A 27,283-nucleotide genomic window follows, 5' to 3' on the forward strand; every position below is an offset into this window, starting at 1 on the left:
GATTCCCAGCACATTTCTATATATTTTGATCCTATTTAAAGAGCTCAGATTTTTTAAAATCCTTATAGTCCTGAGCTGTGTTATTGGTTTTGCATCTAAAAACGATAAGTGTCCGTAAAATAAAGTAACTGGATAATGTTAGTAGTAAATTAACCTGTTCCTCCAGTTACGACCCACATGACCCCTCCAATTACATTTTTGTGTCTCGGTTTATAAAACAGATGTTGCTACAAAGCAACTTTAGAGAACTGTCCCACCATGACCAAAATAGGGTTAGGATGCTAACCTACTGCTATCACACGATGGTACTTATCATGCAGGACATATTCCTCATAAAAACACCGGACTCCGCCCTCAAGACAGAATTACGGCATTACAGACACTACCAAGTTTCTTATGTGAAGGCCAGTGTAGCTTACCACATAATGATAATTTTGGATAAATAATTTACAGATTCTCATTCGCAAATTCTGCTAACTGTAATGAAGCAACTTGTAATTACCAGAAATAGCCGAAATGTGGCCTCATCGCTAGTTTGGTCTGTGCAGACTTACGAGAAAACTTTCGCTAACGTGAGTAGTTCGACACAGTGACTAATTTGGTCTATAAACTAATAAGGTAGGGTTAAAGGTGCCAGTACAAAGGAACGTGAACTTACGCTCATCAGTTTTTTCATCATGGTCAGTTTGAATAGATCCTCCTTCCCTCACAAAGTATCAATCTCCTCAAACGCGACGAGTAAATACTGTCTGTGGTTTTAAAAAGCAACTGCCGCGGCTTTATATTATATAGGCTGCATTGTGATGTCACAAAGACATCGCGAAATAAAGACCCAAGCATATATCACCAAGTAAAATACTCGTCATTGTCACTCCTAAAACTATAATTGACTGAGGAAAAAAAAACACTAAACCGACATAAACTTATAATACATATGTTTAGTTTTGATTTATTATAGATCAACTCTATTTCTTAGAAAATGTATAGAGATAGAAAACGATGGGATCATAAGAAAGTAACCTGTTATGATAAAGCTTTTTGGACAGCAGCTTGAGGCAACGGGAACAGGGAAGCCTCCGGAGTAGACATGGCTAGGGGAACATCCTCTAACACCAGAGTAGTGTGCTTCCAATTGGCGCACAATTGCCCGGTGCTGTCCTTTAGGCTCAGCCACAAACACACCCCCATGAGCAGTTGTCGCTCAGGGAACTTCGGCATCCTGTGGTGGTCCGTCATTCATTGACGGCCCGAGTGCCGCCGGGCAAGGAGTAGTATGCACAAACTTCTCCCCACACAGACAGACATTTATTTACACAAAACATGAATGATAATTGATATGGCACTCCCACATTATCAATGCAGCATGATATGAAAATATGAAATATAACGGGTACAAAAGACAGAACGGGCACAGGAAGCATCAACTGTGGTACCAATACCAGCACTAACACCTACAATGACCGACAACATGCTACACAACAAAGGGGTTTAAATACGGACATAAATGATATGAACAAAAAGGTACAGGTGTGTGACATAAAGGGGGAGTGGTTACAAACTAGGGGGCAGTCAGCAAGAGAACACAACAGTAAAGTCCCACTGCACCTGGTCGGCCGCGTCACGTGATAAGTGGGAAGGGGAACGTACCGTTACAATTTTAAAAATTATACCTTCCTTGTTGATAACATTTCTTAATAAAACATGTGTAAGCATATATAGCTTGCAACTCGCTACTTGCTGGTCTTCCTCTAAGAGCCATCAAACCTCTACTTGTCCAGAATGCAGCAACACAACTGGTCTTCAATCTTCCGAAGTTCACACGTTACTCCACTGCTGCGCTTCCTTTATTGGCTCCCAGTAGCTGCACGCATCAGATTTAAAACCTTGATGCTTGCCTACAAAGCCAAAAATGGACCAGCCTCTTCATACATGAGGTCAATGCTAACGCCCGATCCGTACCTTGAGTACTTCGAACCTAAAATACGGCTCGGCTTGAAATACCTTGCTTCAGGTCTCATGGACGACAAGCATTGAGACTATTTTCTGTCCTGGCTCCAAGATGGTGAAATGAACTACCATTTGCTGTCCGGACAGCAGAATCCATTGCAGTCTTCCAATGCAGACTGAAGACCCATCTATTTGCAGACTATTTAAAGGACAACTGACATTGCTCCCATATTGACTAACTAAATTAGTACTTATTGTAGGGTATTGTTTATGTTGTTTAACAAACTCTAGTACTTATTGTTTATTGCACTTATCATTGTTTAAGACAGACCTTATGTATTTTGTACTGCTAGGTATCAGCATTGATCCCTGTATTCTACAGTATTCTAGTTCACTGGTATGTGGCACTCTAACCTACTGTATTGTACTAGGCTATTCTATGAGTAAATGACAAAGCACTGTCACGCTCGCCTCCCGCGAGTCACGTGTTTGGGCCAGCCACGTGTAGTGGGAGGATCTGTTTGTGGCCACACCTGCACCTTGTTTGTTTGTATGTACTTAAACCGGTGTCGAAGTGTGCAGAGCGTTGGTCATTGTGGATGTAACGTGTTGATGGGACGTGTTAATGTTTCCTGGTAATGTTACATGTTTTTGTTCTTGTTAACTGTGTTCATGTTTATTTAATGTCAACCGTTTCATGTTCGTAATAACATTTGTAATGCTTGTGAGTGCCGTTATCGTTCCTTGCTTATATGTCAATAAATGTACGTCCCAGTCGCCGGAGTCTGTGCGTCCTGCCCCTCGCCCTGTGGCACTCGGGCCTCATCGCGTTACAAGCATCTTTTTGTTAAGCTTTAAATTGTAACCAGTGCCTGTAATACACCTGTTTTTTTATGTAGCCAAGATGTCTTATTTCATTTAGGGTTAAAACACTACACGGTGATAGTACTGAATATTTGGTGAAATTTTGAAAATAATTTTTTTTTATTTGACAATTTATCATTTATCCCCATTATGAAAACAGATTCAGTCCTGAGGCTGGACTCAGGTATTGGGGACAAGGGTGAAAATGCCCAAAGATTCCACAACTTGGTGCATTGTTAGCACATGCTGGATGTTTCGTGTTATGTGGAGGTTCGCTGATACTAGGGCAATAAAACCAATTTTTCCAGAACTTCCCAACCATGACTCAAAAAATATAAAGCAGCATTGATGAGGTGAGGAGGATATTTCAACAGATAGATTTGTGCTACTCTATGCGTTAACCTGCTATTCTTTGTATGACTTGCCAAAGCTAAGCAACGAACAGAAAGAAGTGCTAAATAAAGAAATTATAATGAACGATTGGTGTAGCTTACAATCAGGGAAACACCAAGTCCGGATTTTTTGAAGCCTACTTTTATAAGGGGTTTAAGTCACTACTATTGAAACTAAAGCTTTAGCAGTTTTAACAGTCAGACCTGGGAAAGTCCTTTCAAATATGATAAAGGCAGACATACTGAGGATATTACTGTATCCTCTGTAACGCATGTAATGAAGACTGCTTAATAATAATCAGCAGAAGAACCTGGATTGTATGGTGGTCTCACTTCTATTCCATGCATAGTTTTGACCTGGGTGGAAGTTTGATGGACTGGTTTACAGTGCTATATGAAAAGCTAGGGGCACCTTTTGTAAAAAAAAAAAAACTGCAGATGTTGAACTTCTCATTGAGGAGAGGGTGAGAAAGGGATGCTTGCTGTCTGGAATTCTCTTTCAGGTCATTGACAATTGAAATACTTTATTACTTTAATAGAAGTATGTTATGACCTTGTCATTTTGTAAGATACTTAATTAAGCTGCTCTGCCTCGACTGTACTTATACCATGTGTATTTTTTTTTAAGTATTGTTTTTCCTTAACAACTATGCACTTTAGTTTTACATGATGCAGTTGAACTCTGAAGGAATGTTTTTAAATTGTTTGTAAATTGCATTAAAATAAAAAATAATTTCAATCATAATTAAATTTATTTTAACAAATTGTTTGTACCAATACCTTCCAGAGGATACTCTAAGCTCTATTATCCCTCTAATCATTCTCCATTTTCTGTAAAGAACTTTGTAAACCATGTTTATGAAAGTGTTAGTTGTTGCTATTTTTGTTTAAGGAAGCCAATGTACATTACTGTTATTGCTGAATTTAGATTTTGGTAAAAATGTTTTTACACATTTGGTAAAATTGTGCACAATAGTTGGACCAGAAATTACCATTCCAATCTGGCAACAATAGTTGCCATGTACTAAAAAGCTTCCATGTACCAAAAGCAGCTGAGACCAGCAGGTCTGTGTTTGGTATGAGCTTGTCAAAGGATACCATTTCTGTGCAAGGAAAATATGAACTGTAGCTCAGTGAACAAGGGACATGGTTTATTTTTCAGTTTTTATTTTAATTGTAAAACAAATGTTCAACTTCAAGAAACATCGGCTAAGTAAGCCTTTTCCTTATTTTTCACCGAGCTTGGAGAAAGCCACTGCAAGTCTGGTAAACAAAGACTTTCTGTTCGGATTAGGGATAGCCCTGGAAGATGTGGATGGCTCATAAACAGGAGTAGCAGACAAACATTGTAAACCTGTAAAAGAGAGGAAAAAAGCAGACAAAATTACATTCAAAGTCCAAAGATGATGGAAGAGGGATGTTGTGTGCAGTACAACAAAGCTTTTGTCTTTCATGCTGTACAACTAAAATGGCATGAAAACCAATGATGACAAAAATATCTTAGGTTAATTTAGTGGTGCAGAATCCATTTCAGCTTCTTTTTTTAGCGGGTGGGAGAGAACACTGCTCACACCTCCCAACCTAACACATCATCTGAGTAGTGTGCATAACTGTAAATTGCTTTGTATGAAAACATCAGCTGAATGCCATAAAAAATAAATGGTGTGCCACCAGGAAGGTTGGAAGGTTATTTTTGTTCATACAACCACTTTATTTTTTTTCATATCAAAGGCTTTGGAAAAAACTTAAAATACACAATACTGTAATGAATTAAAGAAATACCAAAACAAGTACCATTTGGAATATGTTTATCCAGCGTCCGGTCCTCTGCGGAAAACACCCACTTTGTTTTTCAGTTTCTTTACAAAGAGGAGACAATTTGATTAAAATCATTCAAAATATGATGCTGACCGTAATATATAAATGTACAATTGAAAATGTTTTCAAAGAATGGAATCTAAAGCTACTAATGTCACTGGGAAAAAATAGAAGACTTTTTAAAGAATAAAACAGATACCTTGAATCTAAGCTTCAGAAACTTGGGCAACCTGAACCGCCACCTAGAGGTTCTCTCATCAATCTCTTCAGAACTATTCAGAGCAGAGCTTGCATATTTCTGTGTGGACTGATAACAGGAGATGTCAGCGATGTCAGCTGAGATCACTGGCTGAGCCACTCTACAGCTTGTTTGTGCCTTCACACTATCCAGAGCAGCAATCCGTTCCAGCATTAGGTTCCCCATCATGGGGATCAGCTCCTGGGAGGACTGCTTGACAGAGTCTTTGGACAGTATCCTATCCATTGCTTTCAAGAAAGACTCAGACTCCTTAAGGGCTGCACTGTTTTCCACTTTTTCAGCAATCCTTTCAAAAACATCTACAATAATAAGGTCACTGAGGGCTTCTAAATGTGTTGCAGATGGTGTCAAAAGCTGTCCTAGATAGAGAATGTCCAGATTTTCATTCAAAGATTGCAGGATTTCTTTGGTTATTATCCCTCTAGAACTGTGCACTTCAGAGCATGGTAGTACTGACACAAGGCATTCAATAATGTTCTTTGTTATGTTTTTTGCACTTGCTAGGAGTTTGTACCTCAAGCTGGCACCATATTGGGCTGACATGTTTGCTTCAGCTCTCATGAGGAGGTTTGTCAAAAAACCTTCTCTGAGTTTATCCTGGGTGGACCTCAGGATCTTTTCTGACACCAGTTGAACTTGGGATCTGTACAGTTCTGGGTCAGTGAAAGGATGAGCCAACTTCATGTCTAAATCCTCCTCAAAAGTGCGCCTGAGTACGTAAGTAAGTTCACTTACAACTGATGCAGCTGAAGCAAATGCACTGCTTTTCAGCTTAGCTTCAGACACTTGAGATGTGCTCATATATGAATTTTTAAAGTTTGAGTCTTGGGCTTTGATGGTGTCTGATACTTTGGTGATCTCTGAGGTCTCACTCATAATGATATCACTAATCCTCTTAGAAGCCTCAAGCTGGAAAGCCTCACAGGACATGCTGAAGAGAGCCTGTGTATTTATCTCATTAGTGTCTGGGCCCTGGATGTGATCCTCATTTGTACAATCAAAAATGATTGCCTCCAAGACCCTTTCACAACGAGGCCTTGGCTTCACATACTCCTGCACTGCAACACCTGATTTTGCAGACCACCTGCTCTGGGAGAATTGGAGAGATACTTGACTTGGTGTCTCCACAGCATCAATCTCTTCATATTCGGAGCACAGTTGGGTCAAACGTTCATCAGATGAGCCCTCATATGACAAATAAGTTGGCACAATCCTAAGCAGTTTCGTTGGTCATACGGGGCGACACCCACGGTATGACACTGTTTTGTGCTAGAATTAGCTTGCTGTACAATGGAAAGTTGTTCGTTTGCCATACTGCAATAAGCACCATGAGTGGGCTGCCTTGGTGTGGCAGAGTTGATGTTATCACACACAGTCTGTAGGAAGTACCACAGGGGCCTGTCTGAGCCATATTCATTAAAATCACACGATGTTCCCTCACTGCAGACACTCAGCATATTTTCAACAATAACTCCCACTGCTGCAGTTGTGACAGAGGGCAGCATCTCTTCCAGCTCTTCGTGATTGTTGATGGGAGAACCTCGAGTGCCACTTAACCAGTCAGACAATGTGCAGAGCTGCACAAAATCCTGCATCTTGGTCAAAGCTGCAAGCAGCAGGTTTTGGGCAACATCCTCAGTAGAACTTCCAGTCAAAAAAAGACCCTCAGCATGGGAATAGAGCTCCACAAGAGACAGGTTCATCTAGAGTAACAAAAACACATACAAGAGCAGTAAGCAAGATTATAGTCATTGATCACTGATCTTGGTCTTCACATTTATAATCTTCTTTCCGATTGTATATACTGCTAATGGATTTATAAACTCATCAACTATGGAGGAAAACATTGTTTTGAATAATGGAATAAATTAGATCAAAAAGACCCTTCACCTGCTTTAGGGAGTCATTCAAAATAGCAGACATGAGGCTGAAAGTTGCTTTCCTGCTCAGATAATATATTATCTTAGGTGGTAACATTTTCCTTATGGACCAGGTGACCTCTCTATGGATTCTGTTGAAAATCCTGTCATTTCTGAAGCCAAAGAAGGTGCTGAGAGGCTCTTGTTGAGATGTTCTGATGTTTCATGTGGACACATATCAAAAGTGGTTCTGACATTAATGTTTCCCTATAAACTACAAAGTGTATAAGGCAATCATGAGCTTGATTATATTAGAAATCCAACAAATACTATTATATCAGGTTTTAATTCCAGTGCCTCTTGCTTTTAACTGAGCTAATTTTTCAGTGTCCCATTACTACATCAATAAATTCAGACTTAGTACAGACATACCTGCATGATACCTGCATGGAGAAACTGACATTAAAAGAAGAGAGGTGCTACAACCGCTGCTCTTCTTTGTGTATCACCAATTTTAAAATCCAAAATACAGATGTGAAAACTCAATAGGTAATGTGTGAAGAGTGAGTACTTACTCTACAGTTAGAACTGCAGAATCAGTTCCAGAGGTTGAAGTTACTCCACTTCCTCTGCCACAGGGAGGCATGTTGAGATCCTGTCTCACTGCCTCCTCCACTCCAGCACAGCAAAGAGCTGTAGTGAAAGACAGAGACAAAAATTCCCTTTACGCGTCTGTGAGGCAGACACTAACGATTGCACGATTGCACATAAACAAATGTCACTATAATAAACTCATTTATATAAAATTATACTGTCATCAGTAAATAACTGTGTCACACATCACATATTTGTTAACATATTATTACCACACAAAAACACACCTGAAAACCATTTGCTTTTTGCTTTTCTTGTCTGCTTGCTTTTCGTGCTGGGGGCAGACACATCAGGGATCTCAGTAGGAAGCTGATCTCCTGGCCGAACTGTGTTAATCTGTAGTAGAGAACGTGAAGAATACAGCAGGCAACTGATTAATCAATTAGTTGTAAACTATGTTATGCCAAGAGGCTTTACATTTGAAGCGCCCCATGGACCTGACTTGTATGTCGGTCATTTGTGTTTATAGTGGCATCAGTTTCTCAGAATTCTCCATAAGGGGAACTATTAGTATTTTTGTAAACATACGAAAAAGGTAGGAAAATTGTGAAGCTTCACATCAGTGACTGTGTGTCCTTGACAGTAAATGCCTGATTTTCGCATATAGGTTTTTATACTGTTTAAACTAGTCTGTCTTACTCTGATGTTTTAATAGTTCTGTAAACAAGACACAAACCTGAAATATAATCTAATTTGAGGAAATCATTAACCACATTGTTTCCTTTTATGATACAGCATTGCATTAATTAACTGCAGTTATTTAATACATTATGTAGTCCTTGGATCAAATATACTCACTTGTAGGCTGCAACTTGTTCTGTTTACAGTTAAGCTAATCTGCCTGCTTCCCAGGATCGGAAATTCCATTTGTCGAATTTCATTTTGATTTATCATTGAATTTGCTAAAAAACTAATCATCACTGAACAAAGAAAAACGTTGTTCTTACATTTTCTTTCCCCATTTTGACCTGGAACAGCCATCTTAATTTACACAGCAGCCTTCTCTTAAAATGTATAATATCCTAATAACCAAACATCAAATATTAGTTGGTTTTAAAACCAGTCACTCGGACGTCACAACCTTGGAAACTGGCTTGAACAAGTGACAGTGAGATAATTAGCAATGTGTATCAATTAGACATGTAAGAATTTTTTTAAATATTGATTTCTAAGTAAAACCATGTATATTATCAAGTCCTTTCAACTATGTTAAGAAATCGAGAAGTTAGCTAAATTATGCGCAAAACACGTAATTGGCTAATCTTTTCTGTGATGAAAATACAGATATGCAGAAAATGGACATCTGCACCATTTGAGCAAGTATATATTGGATCTCCTAACGGTATTAGTGGCACGCCTGCTTAGGTTTGCTTTCTGTTAACAAATATCCCTAACGCTAAAAACCTTGAATCAATATTGTTGTGCTATTCAATATTAGCCCCATATTTTGTCAATATTTGTTATTTAGGCTTATTGTTCGCTTTGTAGCGTTGCCCCTATTTTTAAAGGCGGTGTCCACTGATAGTTCGCATACGGAGACGATTCCCAGCACATTTCTATATATTTTGATCCTATTTAAAGAGCTCAGATTTTTTCAAATCCTTATAGTCCTGACCTGTGTGTTATTGGTTTTGCATCTAAAAACGATAAGTGTCCGTAAAATAAAGTAACTGGATAATGTTAGTAGTAAATTAACCTGTTCCTCCAGTTACGACCCACATGACCCCTCCAATTACATTTTTGTGTCTCGGTTTATAAAACAGATGTTGCTACAAAGCAACTTTAGAGAACTGTCCCACCATGACCAAAATAGGGTTAGGATGCTAACCTACTGCTATCACACGATGGTACTTATCATGCAGGACATATTCCTCATAAAAACACCGGACTCCGCCCTCAAGACAGAATTACGGCATTACAGACACTACCAAGTTTCTTATGTGAAGGCCAGTGTAGCTTACCACATAATGATAATTTTGGATAAATAATTTACAGATTCTCATTCGCAAATTCTGCTAACTGTAATGAAGCAACTTGTAATTACCAGAAATAGCCGAAATGTGGCCTCATCGCTAGTTTGGTCTGTGCAGACTTACGAGAAAACTTTCGCTAACGTGAGTAGTTCGACACAGTGACTAATTTGGTCTATAAACTAATAAGGTAGGGTTAAAGGTGCCAGTACAAAGGAACGTGAACTTACGCTCATCAATTTTTTCATCATGGTCAGTTTGAATAGATCCTCCTTCCCTCACAAAGTATCAATCTCCTCAAACGCGATGAGTAAATACTGTCTGTGGTTTTAAAAAGCAACTGCCGCGGCTTTATATAATATGGGCTGCACTGTGATGTCACAAAGACATCGCGAAATAAAAACCCAAGCATATATCACCAAGTAACATACTCGTCATTGTCACTCCTAAAACTATAATTGACTGAGGAAAAAAAAACACTAAACCGACATAAACTTATAATACATATGTTTAGTTTTGATTTATTATAGATCAACTCTATTTCTTAGAAAATGTATAGAGATAGAAAACGATGGGATCATAAGAAAGTAACCTGTTATGATAAAGCTTTTTGGACAGCAGCTTGAGGCAACGGGAACAGGGAAGCCTCCGGAGTAGACATGGCTAGGGGAACATCCTCTAACACCAGAGTAGTGTGCTTCCACTTGGCGCACAATTGCCCGGTGCTGTCCTTTAGGCTCAGCCACAAACACACCCCCATGAGCAGTTGTCGCTCAGGGAACTTCGGCATCCTGTGGTGGTCCGTCATTCATTGACGGCCCGAGTGCCGCCGGGCAAGGAGTAGTATGCACAAACTTCTCCCCACACAGACAGACATTTATTTACACAAAACATGAATGATAATTGATATGGCACTCCCACATTATCAATGCAGCATGATATGAAAATACGAAATATAACGGGTACAAAAGACAGAACGGGCACAGGAAGCATCAACTGCGGTACCAATACCAGCACTAACACCTACAATGACCGACAACATGCTACACAACAAAGGGATTTAAATACGGACATAAATGATATGAACAAAAAGGTACAGGTGTGTGACATAAAGGGGGAGTGGTTACAAACTAAGGGGCAGTCAGCAAGAGAACACAACAGTAAAGTCCCACTGCACCTGGTCGGCCGCGTCACGTGATAAGTGGGAAGGGGAACGTACCGTTACAATTTTAAAAATTATACCTTCCTTGTTGATAACATTTCTTATTAAAACATGTGTAAGCATATATAGCTTGCAACTCGCTACTTGCTGGTCTTCCTCTTGGAGCCATCAAACCTCTACTTGTCCAGAATGCAGCAACACAACTGGTCTTCAATCTTCCGAAGTTCACACGTTACTCCACTGCTGCGCTTCCTTCATTGACTCCCAGTAGCTGCACGCATCAGATTTAAAACCTTGATGCTTGCCTACAAAGCCAAAAATGGACCAGCCCCTTCATACATGAGGTCAATGCTCAAAGCCCGATCCGTACCTAGAGCACGTCGAACCTCAAGTATGACTCGGCTCAAAATACCTTGCTTCAGGTCTCATGGACGACAAGCAATGAGACTATTTTCTGTCCTATCTCCAAGATGGTGGAATGAACTCCCACTTGCTGTCCAGACAGCAGAGTCCCTTGCAGTCTTCAAACGCAGACTGAAGACCCATCTATTTCCAGAATATTTAAAGGACAACTGACTCTGTTGGCATATTGACTGACTAAATTAGTACTTATTGTAGGATATTGTTTATGTTGTTTAACAAACTCTAGTACTTATTGTTTATTGCACTTATCATTGTTTAAGACAGACCTTATGTATTTTGTACTGCTAGGTATCAGCATTGATCCCTGTATTCTACAGTATTCTAGTTCACTGGTATGTGGCACTCTAACCTACTGTATTGTACTAGGCTATTCTATGAGTAAATGACAAAGCACTGTCACGCTCGCCTCCCGCGAGTCACGTGTTTGGGCCAGCCACGTGTAGTGGGAGGATCTGTTTGTGGCCACACCTGCACCTTGTTTGTTTGTATGTACTTAAACCGGTGTCGAAGTGTGCAGAGCGTTGGTCATTGTGTATGTAACGTGTTGATGGGACGTGTTAATGTTTCCTGGTAATGTTACATGTTTTTGTTCTTGTTAACTGTGTTCATGTTTATTTAATGTCAACCGTTTCATGTTCGTAATAACATTTGTAATGGTTGTGAGTGCCGTTATCGTTCCTTGCTTATATGTCAATAAATGTACGTCCCAGTCGCCGGAGTCTGTGCGTCCTGCCCCTCGCCCTGTGGCACTCGGGCCACATCGCGTTACAAGCATCTTTTTGTTAAGCTTTAAATTGTAACCAGTGCCTGTAATACACCTGTTTTTTATGTAGCCAAGATGTCTTATTTCATTTAGGGTTAAAACACTACACGGTGATAGTACTGAATATTTGGTGAAATTTTGAAAATAATTTTTTTTTATTTGACAATTTATCATTTATCCCCATTATGAAAACAGATTCAGTCCTGAGGCTGGACTCAGGTATTGGGGACAAGGGTGAAAATACCCAAAGATTCCACAACTTCGTGCATTGTGAGCATATGCTGGATGTTTCGTGTCATATGGAGGTTCTCTGATACTAGGACAATAAAACCAATTTTTCCAGGACTTCCCAACCATGACTCAAAAAATATAAAGCAGCATTGATGAGGTGAGGAGGATATTTCAACAGATAGATTTGTGCTACTCTATGCGTTAACCTGCTATTCTTTGTATGACTTGCCAAAGCTAAGCAACGAACAGAAAGAAGTGCAAAATAAAGAAATTATAATGAATGATTGGTGTAACTTACAATCAGGGAAACACCAGGTCCGGATTTTTTGAAGCGTACTTTTATAAGGGGTTTAAGTCACTACTATTGAAACTAAAGCTTTAGCAGTTTTAACAGTCAGACCTGGGAAAGTCCTTTCAAATATGATAAAGGCAGACATACTGAGGATATTACTGTATCCTCTGTAACGCATGTAATGAAGACTGCTTAATAATAATCAGCAGAAGAACCTGGATTGTATGGTGGTCTCACTTCTATTCCATGCATAGTTTTGACCTGGGTGGAAGTTTGATGGACTGGTTTACAGTGCTATATGAAAAGCTAGGGGCACCTTTTGTAAAAAAAAAAAAACTGCAGATGTTGAACTTCTCATTGAGGAGAGGGTGAGAAAGGGATGCTTGCTGTCTGGAATTCTCTTTCAGGTCATTGACAATTGAAATACTTTATTACTTTAATAGAAGTATGTTATGACCTTGTCATTTTGTAAGATACTTAATTAAGCTGCTCTGCCTCGACTGTACTTATACCATGTGTATTTTTTTTTAATTATTGTTTTTCCTTAACAACTATGCACTTTAGTTTTACATGATGCAGTTGAACTCTGAAGGAATGTTTTTAAATTGTTTGTAAATTGCATTAAAATAAAAAATAATTTCAATCATAATTAAATTTATTTTAACAAATTGTTTGTACCAATACCTTCCAGAGGATACTCTAAGCTCTATTATCCCTCTAATCATTCTCCATTTTCTGTAAAGAACTTTGTAAAGCATGTTTATGAAAGTGTTAGTTGTTGCTATTTTTGTTTAAGGAAGCCAATGTACATTACTGTTATTGCTGAATTTAGATTTTGGTAAAAATGTTTTTACACATTTAGTAAAATTGTGCACAATAGTTGGACCAGAAATTACCATTCCAATCTGGCAACAGTAGTTGCCATGTACTAAAAAGCTTCCATGTACCAAAAGCAGCTGAGACCAGCAGGTCTGTGTTTGGTATGAGCTTGTCAAAGGATACCATTTCTGTGCAAGGAAAATATGAACTGTAGCTCAGTGAACAAGGGACATGGTTTATTTTTCAGTTTTTATTTTAATTGTAAAACAAATGTTCAACTTCAAGAAACATCGGCTAAGTAAGCCTTTTCCTTATTTTTCACCGAGCTTGGAGAAAGCCACTGCAAGTCTGGTAAACAAAGACTTTCTGTTCGGATTAGGGATAGCCCTGGAAGATGTGGATGGCTCATAAACAGGAGTAGCAGACAAACATTGTAAACCTGTAAAAGAGAGGAAAAAAGCAGACAAAATTACATTCAAAGTCCAAAGATGATGGAAGAGGGATGTTGTGTGCAGTACAACAAAGCTTTTGTCTTTCATGCTGTACAACTAAAATGGCATGAAAACCAATGATGACAAAAATATCTTAGGTTAATTTAGTGGTGCAGAATCCATTTCAGCTTTTTTTTTAGCGGGTGGGAGAGAACACTGCTCACACCTCCCAACCTAACACATCATCTGAGTAGTGTGCATAACTGTAAATTGCTTTGTATGAAAACATCAGCTGAATGCCATAAAAAATAAATGGTGTGCCACCAGGAAGGTTGGAAGGTTTTTTTTGTTCATACAACCACTTTATTTTTTTTCATATCAAAGGCTTTGGAAAAAACTTAAAATACACAATACTGTAATGAATTAAAGAAATACCAAAACAAGTACCATTTGGAATATGTTTATCCAGCGTCCGGTCCTCTGCGGAAAACACCCACTTTGTTTTTCAGTTTCTTTACAAAGAGGAGACAATTTGATTAAAATCATTCAAAATATGATGCTGACAGTAATATATAAATGTACAATTGAAAATGTTTTCAAAGAATGGAATCTAAAGCTACTAATGTCACTGGGAAAAAATAGAAGACTTTTTAAAGAATAAAACAGATACCTTGAATCTAAGCTTCAGAAACTTGGGCAACCTGAACCGCCACCTAGAGGTTCTCTCATCAATCTCTTCAGAACTATTCAGAGCAGAGCTTGCATATTTCTGTGTGGACTGATAACAGGAGATGTCAGCGATGTCAGCTGAGATCACTGGCTGAGCCACTCTACAGCTTGTTTGTGCCTTCACACTATCCAGAGCAGCAATCCGTTCCAGCATTAGGTTCCCCATCATGGGGATCAGCTCCTGGGAGGACTGCTTGACAGAGTCTTTGGACAGTATCCTATCCATTGCTTTCAAGAAAGACTCAGACTCCTTAAGGGCTGCACTGTTTTCCACTTTTTCAGCAATCCTTTCAAAAACATCTACAATAATAAGGTCACTGAGGGCTTCTAAATGTGTTGCAGATGGTGTCAAAAGCTGTCCTAGATAGAGAATGTCCAGATTTTCATTCAAAGATTGCAGGATTTCTTTGGTTATTATCCCTCTAGAACTGTGCACTTCAGAGCATGGTAGTACTGACACAAGGCATTCAATAATGTTCTTTGTTATGTTTTTTGCACTTGCTAGGAGTTTGTACCTCAAGCTGGCACCATATTGGGCTGACATGTTTGCTTCAGCTCTCATGAGGAGGTTTGTCAAAAAACCTTCTCTGAGTTTATCCTGGGTGGACCTCAGGATCTTTTCTGACACCAGTTGAACTTGGGATCTGTACAGTTCTGGGTCAGTGAAAGGATGAGCCAACTTCATGTCTAAATCCTCCTCAAAAGTGCGCCTGAGTACGTAAGTAAGTTCACTTACAACTGATGCAGCTGAAGCAAATGCACTGCTTTTCAGCTTAGCTTCAGACACTTGAGATGTGCTCATATATGAATTTTTAAAGTTTGAGTCTTGGGCTTTGATGGTGTCTGATACTTTGGTGATCTCTGAGGTCTCACTCATAATGATATCACTAATCCTCTTAGAAGCCTCAAGCTGGAAAGCCTCACAGGACATGCTGAAGAGAGCCTGTGTATTTATCTCATTAGTGTCTGGGCCCTGGATGTGATCCTCATTTGTACAATCAAAAATGATTGCCTCCAAGACCCTTTCACAACGAGGCCTTGGCTTCACATACTCCTGCACTGCAACACCTGATTTTGCAGACCACCTGCTCTGGGAGAATTGGAGAGATACTTGACTTGGTGTCTCCACAGCATCAATCTCTTCATATTCGGAGCACAGTTGGGTCAAACGTTCATCAGATGAGCCCTCATATGACAAATAAGTTGGCACAATCCTAAGCAGTTTCGTTGGGTCATACGGGGCGACACCCACGGTATGACACTGTTTTGTGCTAGAATTAGCTTGCTGTACAATGGAAAATTGTTCGTTTGCCATACTGCAATAAGCACCATGAGTGGGCTGCCTTGGTGTGGCAGAGTTGATGTTATCACACACAGTCTGTAGGAAGTACCACAGGGGCCTGTCTGAGCCATATTCATTAAAATCACACGATGTTCCCTCACTGCAGACACTCAGCATATTTTCAACAATAACTCCCACTGCTGCAGTTGTGACAGAGGGCAGCATCTCTTCCAGCTCTTCGTGATTGTTGATGGGAGAACCTCGAGTGCCACTTAACCAGTCAGACAATGTGCAGAGCTGCACAAAATCCTGCATCTTGGTCAAAGCTGCAAGCAGCAGGTTTTGGGCAACATCCTCAGTAGAACTTCCAGTCAAAAAAAGACCCTCAGCATGGGAATAGAGCTCCACAAGAGACAGGTTCATCTAGAGTAACAAAAACACATACAAGAGCAGTAAGCAAGATTATAGTCATTGATCACTGATCTTGGTCTTCACATTTATAATCTTCTTTCCGATTGTATATACTGCTAATGGATTTATAAACTCATCAACTATGGAGGAAAACATTGTTTTGAATAATGGAATAAATTAGATCAAAAAGACCCTTCACCTGCTTTAGGGAGTCATTCAAAATAGCAGACATGAGGCTGAAAGTTGCTTTCCTGCTCAGATAATATATTATCTTAGGTGGTAACATTTTCCTTATGGACCAGGTGACCTCTCTATGGATTCTGTTGAAAATCCTGTCCTTTCTGAAGCCAAAGAAGGTGCTGAGAGGCTCTTGTTGAGATGTTCTGCTGTTTCATGTGGACACATATCAAAAGTGGTTCTGACATTAATGTTTCCCTATAAACTACAAAGTGTATAAGGCAATCATGAGCTTGATTATATTAGAAATCCAACAAATACTATTATATCAGGTTTTAATTCCAGTGCCTCTTGCTTTTAACTGAGCTAATTTTTCAGTGTCCCATTACTACATCAATAAATTCAGACTTAGTACAGACATACCTGCATGATACCTGCATGGAGAAACTGACATTAAAAGAAGAGAGGTGCTACAACCGCTGCTCTTCTTTGTGTATCACCAATTTTAAAATCCAAAATACAGATGTGAAAACTCAATAGGTAATGTGTGAAGAGTGAGTACTTACTCTACAGTTAGAACTGCAGAATCAGTTCCAGAGGTTGAAGTTACTCCACTTCCTCTGCCACAGGGAGGCATGTTGAGATCCTGTCTCACTGCCTCCTCCACTCCAGCACAGCAAAGAGCTGTAGTGAAAGACAGAGACAAAAATTCCCTTTACGCGTCTGTGAGGCAGACACTAACGATTGCACATAAACAAATGTCACTATAATAAACTCATTTATATAAAATTATACTGTCATCAGTAAATAACTGTGTCACACATCACATATTTGTTAATATATTATTACCACACAAAAACACACCTGAAAACCATTTGCTTTTTGCTTTTCTTGTCTGCTTGCTTTTCGTGCTGGGGGCAGACACATCAGGGATCTCAGTAGGAAGCTGATCTCCTGGCCGAACTGTGTTAATCTGTAGTAGAGAACGTGAAGAATACAGCAGGCAACTGATTAATCAATTAGTTGTAAACTATGTTATGCCAAGAGGCTTTACATTTGAAGCGCCCCATGGACCTGACTTGTATATCGGTCATTTGTGTTTATAGTGGCATCAGTTTCTCAGAATTCTCCATAAGGGGAACTATTAGTATTTTTGTATACATACGAAAAAGGTAGGAAAATTGTGAAGCTTCACATCAGTGACTGTGTGTCCTTGACAGTAAATGCCTGATTTTCGCATATAGGTTTTTATACTGTTTAAACTAGTCTGTCTTACTCTGATGTTTTAATAGTTCTGTAAACAAGACACAAACCTGAAATATAATCTAATTTGAGGAAATCATTAACCACATTGTTTCCTTTTATGATACAGCATTGCATTAATTAACTGCAGTTATTTAATACATTATGTAGTCCTTGGATCAAATATACTCACTTGTAGGCTGCAACTTGTTCTGTTTACAGTTAAGCTAATCTGCCTGCTTCCCAGGATCGGAAATTCCATTTGTCGAATTTCATTTTGATTTATCATTGAATTTGCTAAAAAACTAATCATCACTGAACAAAGAAAAACGTTGTTCTTACATTTTCTTTCCCCATTTTGACCTGGAACAGCCATCTTAATTTACACAGCAGCCTCTCTTAAAATGTATAATATCCTAATAACCAAACATCAAATGTTAGTTGGTTTTAAAACCAGTCACTCGGACGTCACAACCTTGGAAACTGGCTTGAACAAGTGACAGTGAGATAATTAGCAATGTGTATCAATTAGACATGTAAGAATTTTTTTAAATATTGATTTCTAAGTAAAACCATGTATATTATCAAGTCCTTTCAACTATGTTAAGAAATCTAGAAGTTAGCTAAATTATGCGCAAAACACGTAATTGGCTAATCTTTTCTGTGATGAAAATACAGATATGCAGAAAATGGACATCTGCACCATTTGAGCAAGTATATATTGGATCTCCTAACGGTATCAGTGGCACGCCTGCTTAGGTTTGCTTTCTGTTAACAAATATCCCTAACGCTAAAAACCTTGAATCAATATTGTTGTGCTATTCAATATTAGCCCCATATTTTGTCAATATTTGTTATTTAGGCTTATTGTTCGCTTTGTAGCGTTGCCCCTATTTTTAAAGGCGGTGTCCACTGATAGTTCGCATACGGAGACGATTCCCAGCACATTTCTATATATTTTGATCCTATTTAAAAAGCTCAGATTTTTTAAAATCTTTATAGTCCTGACCTGTGTGTTATTGGTTTTGCATCTAAAAACGATAAGTGTCCGTAAAATAAAGTAACTGGATAATGTTAGTAGTAAATTAACCTGTTCCTCCAGTTACGACCCACATGACCCCTCCAATTACATTTTTGTGTCTCGGTTTATAAAACAGATGTTGCTACAAAGCAACTTTAGAGAACTGTCCCACCATGACCAAAATAGGGTTAGGATGCTAACCTACTGCTATCACACGATGGTACTTATCATGCAGGACATATTCCTCATAAAAACACCGGACTCCGCCCTCAAGACAGAATTACGGCATTACAGACACTACCAAGTTTCTTATGTGAAGGCCAGTGTAGCTTACCACATAATGATAATTTTGGATAAATTATTTACAGATTCTCATTCGCAAATTCTGCTAACTGTAATGAAGCAACTTGTAATTACCAGAAATAGCCGAAATGTGGCCTCATCGCTAGTTTGGTCTGTGCAGACTTACGAGAAAACTTTCGCTAACGTGAGTAGTTCGACACAGTGACTAATTTGGTCTATAAACTAATAAGGTAGGGTTAAAGGTGCCAGTACAAAGGAACGTGAACTTACGCTCATCAGTTTTTTCATCATGGTCAGTTTGAATAGATCCTCCTTCCCTCACAAAGTATCAATCTCCTCAAACGCGACGAGTAAATACTGTCTGTGGTTTTAAAAAGCAACTGCCGCGGCTTTATATTATATAGGCTGCACTGTGATGTCACAAAGACATCGCGAAATAAAGACCCAAGCATATATCACCAAGTAAAATACTCGTCATTGTCACTCCTAAAACTATAATTGACTGAGGAAAAAAAAACACTAAACCGACATAAACTTATAATACATATGTTTAGTTTTGATTTATTATAGATCAACTCTATTTCTTAGAAAATGTATAGAGATAGAAAACGATGGGATCATAAGAAAGTAACCTGTTATGATAAAGCTTTTTGGACAGCAGCTTGAGGCAACGGGAACAGGGAAGCCTCCGGAGTAGACATGGCTAGGGGAACATCCTCTAACACCAGAGTAGTGTGCTTCCAATTGGCGCACAATTGCCCGGTGCTGTCCTTTAGGCTCAGCCACAAACACACCCCCATGAGCAGTTGTCGCTCAGGGAACTTCGGCATCCTGTGGTGGTCCGTCATTCATTGACGGCCCGAGTGCCGCTGGGCAAGGAGTAGTATGCACAAACTTCTCCCCACACAGACAGACATTTATTTACACAAAACATAAATGATAATTGATATGGCACTCCGACATTATCAATGAAGCATGATATGAAAATACGAAATATAACAGGTACAAAAGACAGAACGGGCACAGGAAGCGTCAACTGTGGTACCAATACCAGCACTAACACCTACAATGACCGACAACATGCTACACAACAAAGGGGTTTAAATACGGACATAAATGATATGAACAAAAAGGTACAGGTGTGTGACATAAAGGGGGAGTGGTTACAAACTAGGGGGCAGTCAGCAAGAGAACACAACAGTAAAGTCCCACTGCACCTGGTCGGCCGTGTCACGTGATAAGTGGGAAGGGGAACGTACCGTTACAATTTTAAAAATTATACCTTCCTTGTTGATAACATTTCTTAATAAAACATGTGTAAGCATATATAGCTTGCAACTCGCTACTTGCTGGTCTTCCTCTAAGAGCCATCAAACCTCTACTTGTCCAGAATGCAGCAACACAACTGGTCTTCAATCTTCCGAAGTTCACACGTTACTCCACTGCTGCGCTTCCTTTATTGGCTCCCAGTAGCTGCACGCATCAGATTTAAAACCTTGATGCTTGCCTACAAAGCCAAAAATGGACCAGCCCCTTCATACATGAGGTCAATGCTCAAAGCCCGATCCGTACCTAGAGCACGTCGAACCTCAAGTATGACTCGGCTCAAAATACCTTGCTTCAGGTCTCATGGACGACAAGCAATGAGACTATTTTCTGTCCTGTCTCCAAGATGGTGGAATGAACTCCCACTTGCTGTCCAGACAGCAGAGTCCCTTGCAGTATTCAAATGCAGACTGAAGACCCATCTATTTCCAGAATATTTAAAGGCTAACTGACTCTGCTGGCATATTGACTGACTAATTTAGTACTTATTGTAGGGTATTGTTTATGTTATTTAACAAACTCTAGTACTTATTGTTTATTGCACTTATCATTGTTTAAGACAGACCTTATGTATTTTGTACTGCTAGGTATCAGCATTGATCCCTGTATTCTACAGTATTCTAGTTCACTGGTATGTGGCACTCTAACCTACTGTATTGTACTAGGCTATTCTATGAGTAAATGACAAAGCACTGTCACGCTCGCCTCCCGCGAGTCACGTGTTTGGGCCAGCCACGTGTAGTGGGAGTATCTGTTTGTGGCCACACCTGCACCTTGTTTGTTTGTATGTACTTAAACCGGTGTCGAAGTGTGCAGAGCGTTGGTCATTGTGGATGTAACGTGTTGATGGGACGTGTTAATGTTTCCTGGTAATGTTACATGTTTTTGTTCTTGTTAACTGTGTTCATGTTTATTTAATGTCAACCGTTTCATGTTCGTAATAACATTTGTAATGCTTGTGAGTGCCGTTATCGTTCCTTGCTTATATGTCAATAAATGTACGTCCCAGTCGCCGGAGTCTGTGCGTCCTGCCCCTCTCCCTGTGGCACTCGGGCCACATCGCGTTACAAGCATCTTTTTGTTAAGCTTTAAATTGTAACCAGTGCCTGTAATACACCTGTTTTTTTATGTAGCCAAGATGTCTTATTTCATTTAGGGTTAAAACACTACACGGTGATAGTACTGAATATTTGGTGAAATTTTGAAAATAATTTTTTTTTATTTGACAATTTATCATTTATCCCCATTATGAAAACAGATTCAGTCCTGAGGCTGGACTCAGGTATTGGGGACAAGGGTGAAAATGCCCAAAGATTCCACAACTTTGTGCATTGTTAGCACATGCTGGATGTTTCGTGTTATGTGGAGGTTCGCTGATACTAGGGCAATAAAACCAATTTTTCCAGAACTTCCCAACCATGACTCAAAAAATATAAAGCAGCATTGATGAGGTGAGGAGGATATTTCAACAGATAGATTTGTGCTACTCTATGCATTAACCTGCTATTCTTTGTATGACTTGCCAAAGCTAAGCAACGAACAGAAAGAAGTGCTAAATAAAGAAATTATAATGAACGATTGGTGTAGCTTACAATCAGGGAAACACCAGGTCCGGATTTTTTGAAGCCTACTTTTATAAGGGGTTTAAGTCGCTACTATTGAAACTAAAGCTTTAGCAGTTTTAACAGTCAGACCTGGGAAAGTCCTTTCAAATATGATAAAGGCAGACATACTGAGGATATTACTGTATCCTCTGTAACGCATGTAATGAAGACTGCTTAATAATAATCAGCAGAAGAACCTGGATTGTATGGTGGTCTCACTTCTATTCCATGCATAGTTTTGACCTGGGTGGAAGTTTGATGGACTGCTTTACAGTGCTATATGAAAAGCTAGGGGCACCTTTTGTAAAAAAAAAACTGCAGATGTTGAACTTCTCATTGAGGAGAGGGTGAGAAAGGGATGCTTGCTGTCTGGAATTCTCTTTCAGGTCATTGACAATTGAAATACTTTATTACTTTAATAGAAGTATGTTATGACCTTGTCATTTTGTAAGATACTTAATTAAGCCTCTCTGCCTCGACTGTACTTATACCATGTGTATTTTTTTTTAAGTATTGTTTTTCCTTAACAACTATGCACTTTAGTTTTACATGATGCAGTTGAACTCTGAAGGAATGTTTTTAAATTGTTTGTAAATTGCATTAAAATAAAAAATAATTTCAATCATAATTAAATTTATTTTAACAAATTGTTTGTACCAATACCTTCCAGAGGATACTCTAAGCTCTATTATCCCTCTAATCATTCTCCATTTTCTGTAAAGAACTTTGTAAAGCATGTTTATGAAAGTGTTAGTTGTTGCTATTTTTGTTTAAGGAAGCCAATGTACATTACTGTTATTGCTGAATTTAGATTTTGGTAAAAATGTTTTTACACATTTGGTAAAATTGTGCACAATAGTTGGACCAGAAATTACCATTCCAATCTGGCAACAGTAGTTGCCATGTACTAAAAAGCTTCCATGTACCAAAAGCAGCTGAGACCAGCAGGTCTGTGTTTGGTATGAGCTTGTCAAAGGATACCATTTCTGTGCAAGGAAAATATGAACTGTAGCTCAGTGAACAAGGGACATGGTTTATTTTTCAGTTTTTATTTTAATTGTAAAACAAATGTTCAACTTCAAGAAACATCGGCTAACTAAGCCTTTTCCTTATTTTTCACCGAGCTTGGAGAAAGCCACTGCAAGCCTGGTAAACAAAGACTTTCTGTTCGGATTAGGGATAGCCCTGGAAGATGTGGATGGCTCATAAACAGGAGTAGCACACAAACATTGTAAACCTGTAAAAGAGAGGAAAAAAGCAGACAAAATTACATTCAAAGTCCAAAGATGATGGAAGAGGGATGTTGTGTGCAATACAACAAAGCTTTTGTCTTTCATGCTGTACAACTAAAATGGCATGAAAAACAATGATGAAAAAAATTTCTTAGGTTAATTTAGTGGTGTAGAATCCATTTCAGCTTCTTTTTTTAGCGGGTGGGAGAGAACACTGCTCACACCTCCCAACCTAACACATCATCTGAGTAGTGTGCATAACTGTAAATTGCTTTGGATGAAAACATCAGCTGAATGCCATAAAAAATAAATGAGGTGCCAACAGAAAGGTTGGAAGGTTATTTTTGTTCATACAACCACTTTATTTTTTTTAATATCAAAGGCTTTGGAAAAAACTTAAAATACACAATACTGTAATGAATTAAAGAAATACCAAAACAAGTACCATTTGGAATATGTTTATCCAGCGTCCGGTCCTCTGCGGAAAACACCCACTTTGTTTTTCAGTTTCTTTACAAAGAGGAGACAATTTGATTAAAATCATTCAAAATATGATGCTGACAGTAATATATAAATGTACAATTGAAAATGTTTTCAAAGAATGGAATCTAAAGCTACTAATGTCACTGGGAAAAAATAGAAGACTTTTTAAAGAATAAAACAGATACCTTGAATCTAAGCTTCAGAAACTTGGGCAACCTGAACCGCCACCTAGAGGTTCTCTCATCAATCTCTTCAGAACTATTCAGAGCAGAGCTTGCATATTTCTGTGTGGACTGATAACAGGAGATGTCAGCGATGTCAGCTGAGATCACTGGCTGAGCCACTCTACAGCTTGTTTGTGCCTTCACACTATCCAGAGCAGCAATCCGTTCCAGCATTAGGTTCCCCATCATGGGGATCAGCTCCTGGGAGGACTGCTTGACAGAGTCTTTGGACAGTATCCTATCCATTGCTTTCAAGAAAGACTCAGACTCCTTAAGGGCCGCACTGTTTTCCACTTTTTCAGCAATCCTTTCAAAAACATCTACAATAATAAGGTCACTGAGGGCTTCTAAATGTGTTGCAGATGGTGTCAAAAGCTGTCCTAGATAGAGAATGTCCAGATTTTCATTCAAAGATTGCAGGATTTCTTTGGTTATTATCCCTCTAGAACTGTGCACTTCAGAGCATGGTAGTACTGACACAAGGCATTCAATAATGTTCTTTGTTATGTTTTTTGCACTTGCTAGGAGTTTGTACCTCAAGCTGGCACCATATTGGGCTGACATGTTTGCTTCAGCTCTCATGAGGAGGTTTGTCAAAAAACCTTCTCTGAGTTTATCCTGGGTGGACCTCAGGATCTTTTCTGACACCAGTTGAACTTGGGATCTGTACAGTTCTGGGTCAGTGAAAGGATGAGCCAACTTCATGTCTAAATCCTCCTCAAAAGTGCGCCTGAGTACGTAAGTAAGTTCACTTACAACTGATGCAGCTGAAGCAAATGCACTGCTTTTCAGCTTAGCTTCAGACACTTGAGATGTGCTCATATATGAATTTTTAAAGTTTGAGTCTTGGGCTTTGATGGTGTCTGATACTTTGGTGATCTCTGAGGTCTCACTCATAATGATATCACTAATCCTCTTAGAAGCCTCAAGCTGGAAAGCCTCACAGGACATGCTGAAGAGAGCCTGTGTATTTATCTCATTAGTGTCTGGGCCCTGGATGTGATCCTCATTTGTACAATCAAAAATGATTGCCTCCAAGACCCTTTCACAACGAGGCCTTGGCTTCACATACTCCTGCACTGCAACACCTGATTTTGCAGACCACCTGCTCTGGGAGAATTGGAGAGATACTTGACTTGGTGTCTCCACAGCATCAATCTCTTCATATTCGGAGCACAGTTGGGTCAAACGTTCATCAGATGAGCCCTCATATGACAAATAAGTTGGCACAATCCTAAGCAGTTTCGTTGGGTCATACGGGGCGACACCCACGGTATGACACTGTTTTGTGCTAGAATTAGCTTGCTGTACAATGGAAAGTTGTTCGTTTGCCATACTGCAATAAGCACCATGAGTGGGCTGCCTTGGTGTGGCAGAGTTGATGTTATCACACACAGTCTGTAGGAAGTACCACAGGGGCCTGTCTGAGCCATATTCATTAAAATCACACGATGTTCCCTCACTGCAGACACTCAGCATATTTTCAACAATAACTCCCACTGCTGCAGTTGTGACAGAGGGCAGCATCTCTTCCAGCTCTTCGTGATTGTTGATGGGAGAACCTCGAGTGCCACTTAACCAGTCAGACAATGTGCAGAGCTGCACAAAATCCTGCATCTTGGTCAAAGCTGCAAGCAGCAGGTTTTGGGCAACATCCTCAGTAGAACTTCCAGTCAAAAAAAGACCCTCAGCATGGGAATAGAGCTCCACAAGAGACAGGTTCATCTAGAGTAACAAAAACACATACAAGAGCAGTAAGCAAGATTATAGTCATTGATCACTGATCTTGGTCTTCACATTTATAATCTTCTTTCCGATTGTATATACTGCTAATGGATTTATAAACTCATCAACTATGGAGGAAAACATTGTTTTGAATAATGGAATAAATTAGATCAAAAAGACCCTTCACCTGCTTTAGGGAGTCATTCAAAATAGCAGACATGAGGCTGAAAGTTGCTTTCCTGCTCAGATAATATATTATCTTAGGTGGTAACATTTTCCTTATGGACCAGGTGACCTCTCTATGGATTCTGTTGAAAATCCTGTCCTTTCTGAAGCCAAAGAAGGTGCTGAGAGGCTCTTGTTGAGATGTTCTGCTGTTTCATGTGGACACATATCAAAAGTGGTTCTGACATTAATGTTTCCCTATAAACTACAAAGTGTATAAGGCAATCATGAGCTTGATTATATTAGAAATCCAACAAATACTATTATATCAGGTTTTAATTCCAGTGCCTCTTGCTTTTAACTGAGCTAATTTTTCAGTGTCCCATTACTACATCAATAAATTCAGACTTAGTACAGACATACCTGCATGATACCTGCATGGAGAAACTGACATTAAAAGAAGAGAGGCGCTACAACTGCTGCTCTTCTTTGTGTATCACCAATTTTAAAATCCAAAATACAGATGTGAAAACTCAATAGGTAATGTGTGAAGAGTGAGTACTTACTCTACAGTTAGAACTGCAGAATCAGTTCCAGAGGTTGAAGTTACTCCACTTCCTCTGCCACAGGGAGGCATGTTGAGATCCTGTCTCACTGCCTCCTCCACTCCAGCACAGCAAAGAGCTGTAGTGAAAGACAGAGACAAAAATTCCCTTTACGCGTCTGTGAGGCAGACACTAACGATTGCACGATTGCACATAAACAAATGTCACTATAATAAACTCATTTATATAAAATTATACTGTCATCAGTAAATAACTGTGTCACACATCACATATTTGTTAACATATTATTACCACACAAAAACACACCTGAAAACCATTTGCTTTTTGCTTTTCTTGTCTGCTTGCTTTTCGTGCTGGGGGCAGACACATCAGGGATCTCAGTAGGAAGCTGATCTCCTGGCCGAACTGTGTTAATCTGTAGTAGAGAACGTGAAGAATACAGCAGGCAACTGATTAATCAATTAGTTGTAAACTATGTTATGCCAAGAGGCTTTACATTTGAAGCGCCCCATGGACCTGACTTGTATATCGGTCATTTGTGTTTATAGTGGCATCAGTTTCTCAGAATTCTCCATAAGGGGAACTATTAGTATTTTTGTATACATACGAAAAAGGTAGGAAAATTGTGAAGCTTCACATCAGTGACTGTGTGTCCTTGACAGTAAATGCCTGATTTTCGCATATAGGTTTTTATACTGTTTAAACTAGTCTGTCTTACTCTGATGTTTTAATAGTTCTGTAAACAAGACACAAACCTGAAATATAATCTAATTTGAGGAAATCATTAACCACATTGTTTCCTTTTATGATACAGCATTGCATTAATTAACTGCAGTTATTTAATACATTATGTAGTCCTTGGATCAAATATACTCACTTGTAGGCTGCAACTTGTTCTGTTTACAGTTA

The sequence above is a fragment of the Electrophorus electricus genome, chromosome 2 (assembly GCF_041902795.1).
Source record: "Electrophorus electricus isolate QZ-2024a chromosome 2, ASM4190279v1, whole genome shotgun sequence".
NCBI lineage: Eukaryota > Metazoa > Chordata > Actinopteri > Gymnotiformes > Gymnotidae > Electrophorus > Electrophorus electricus.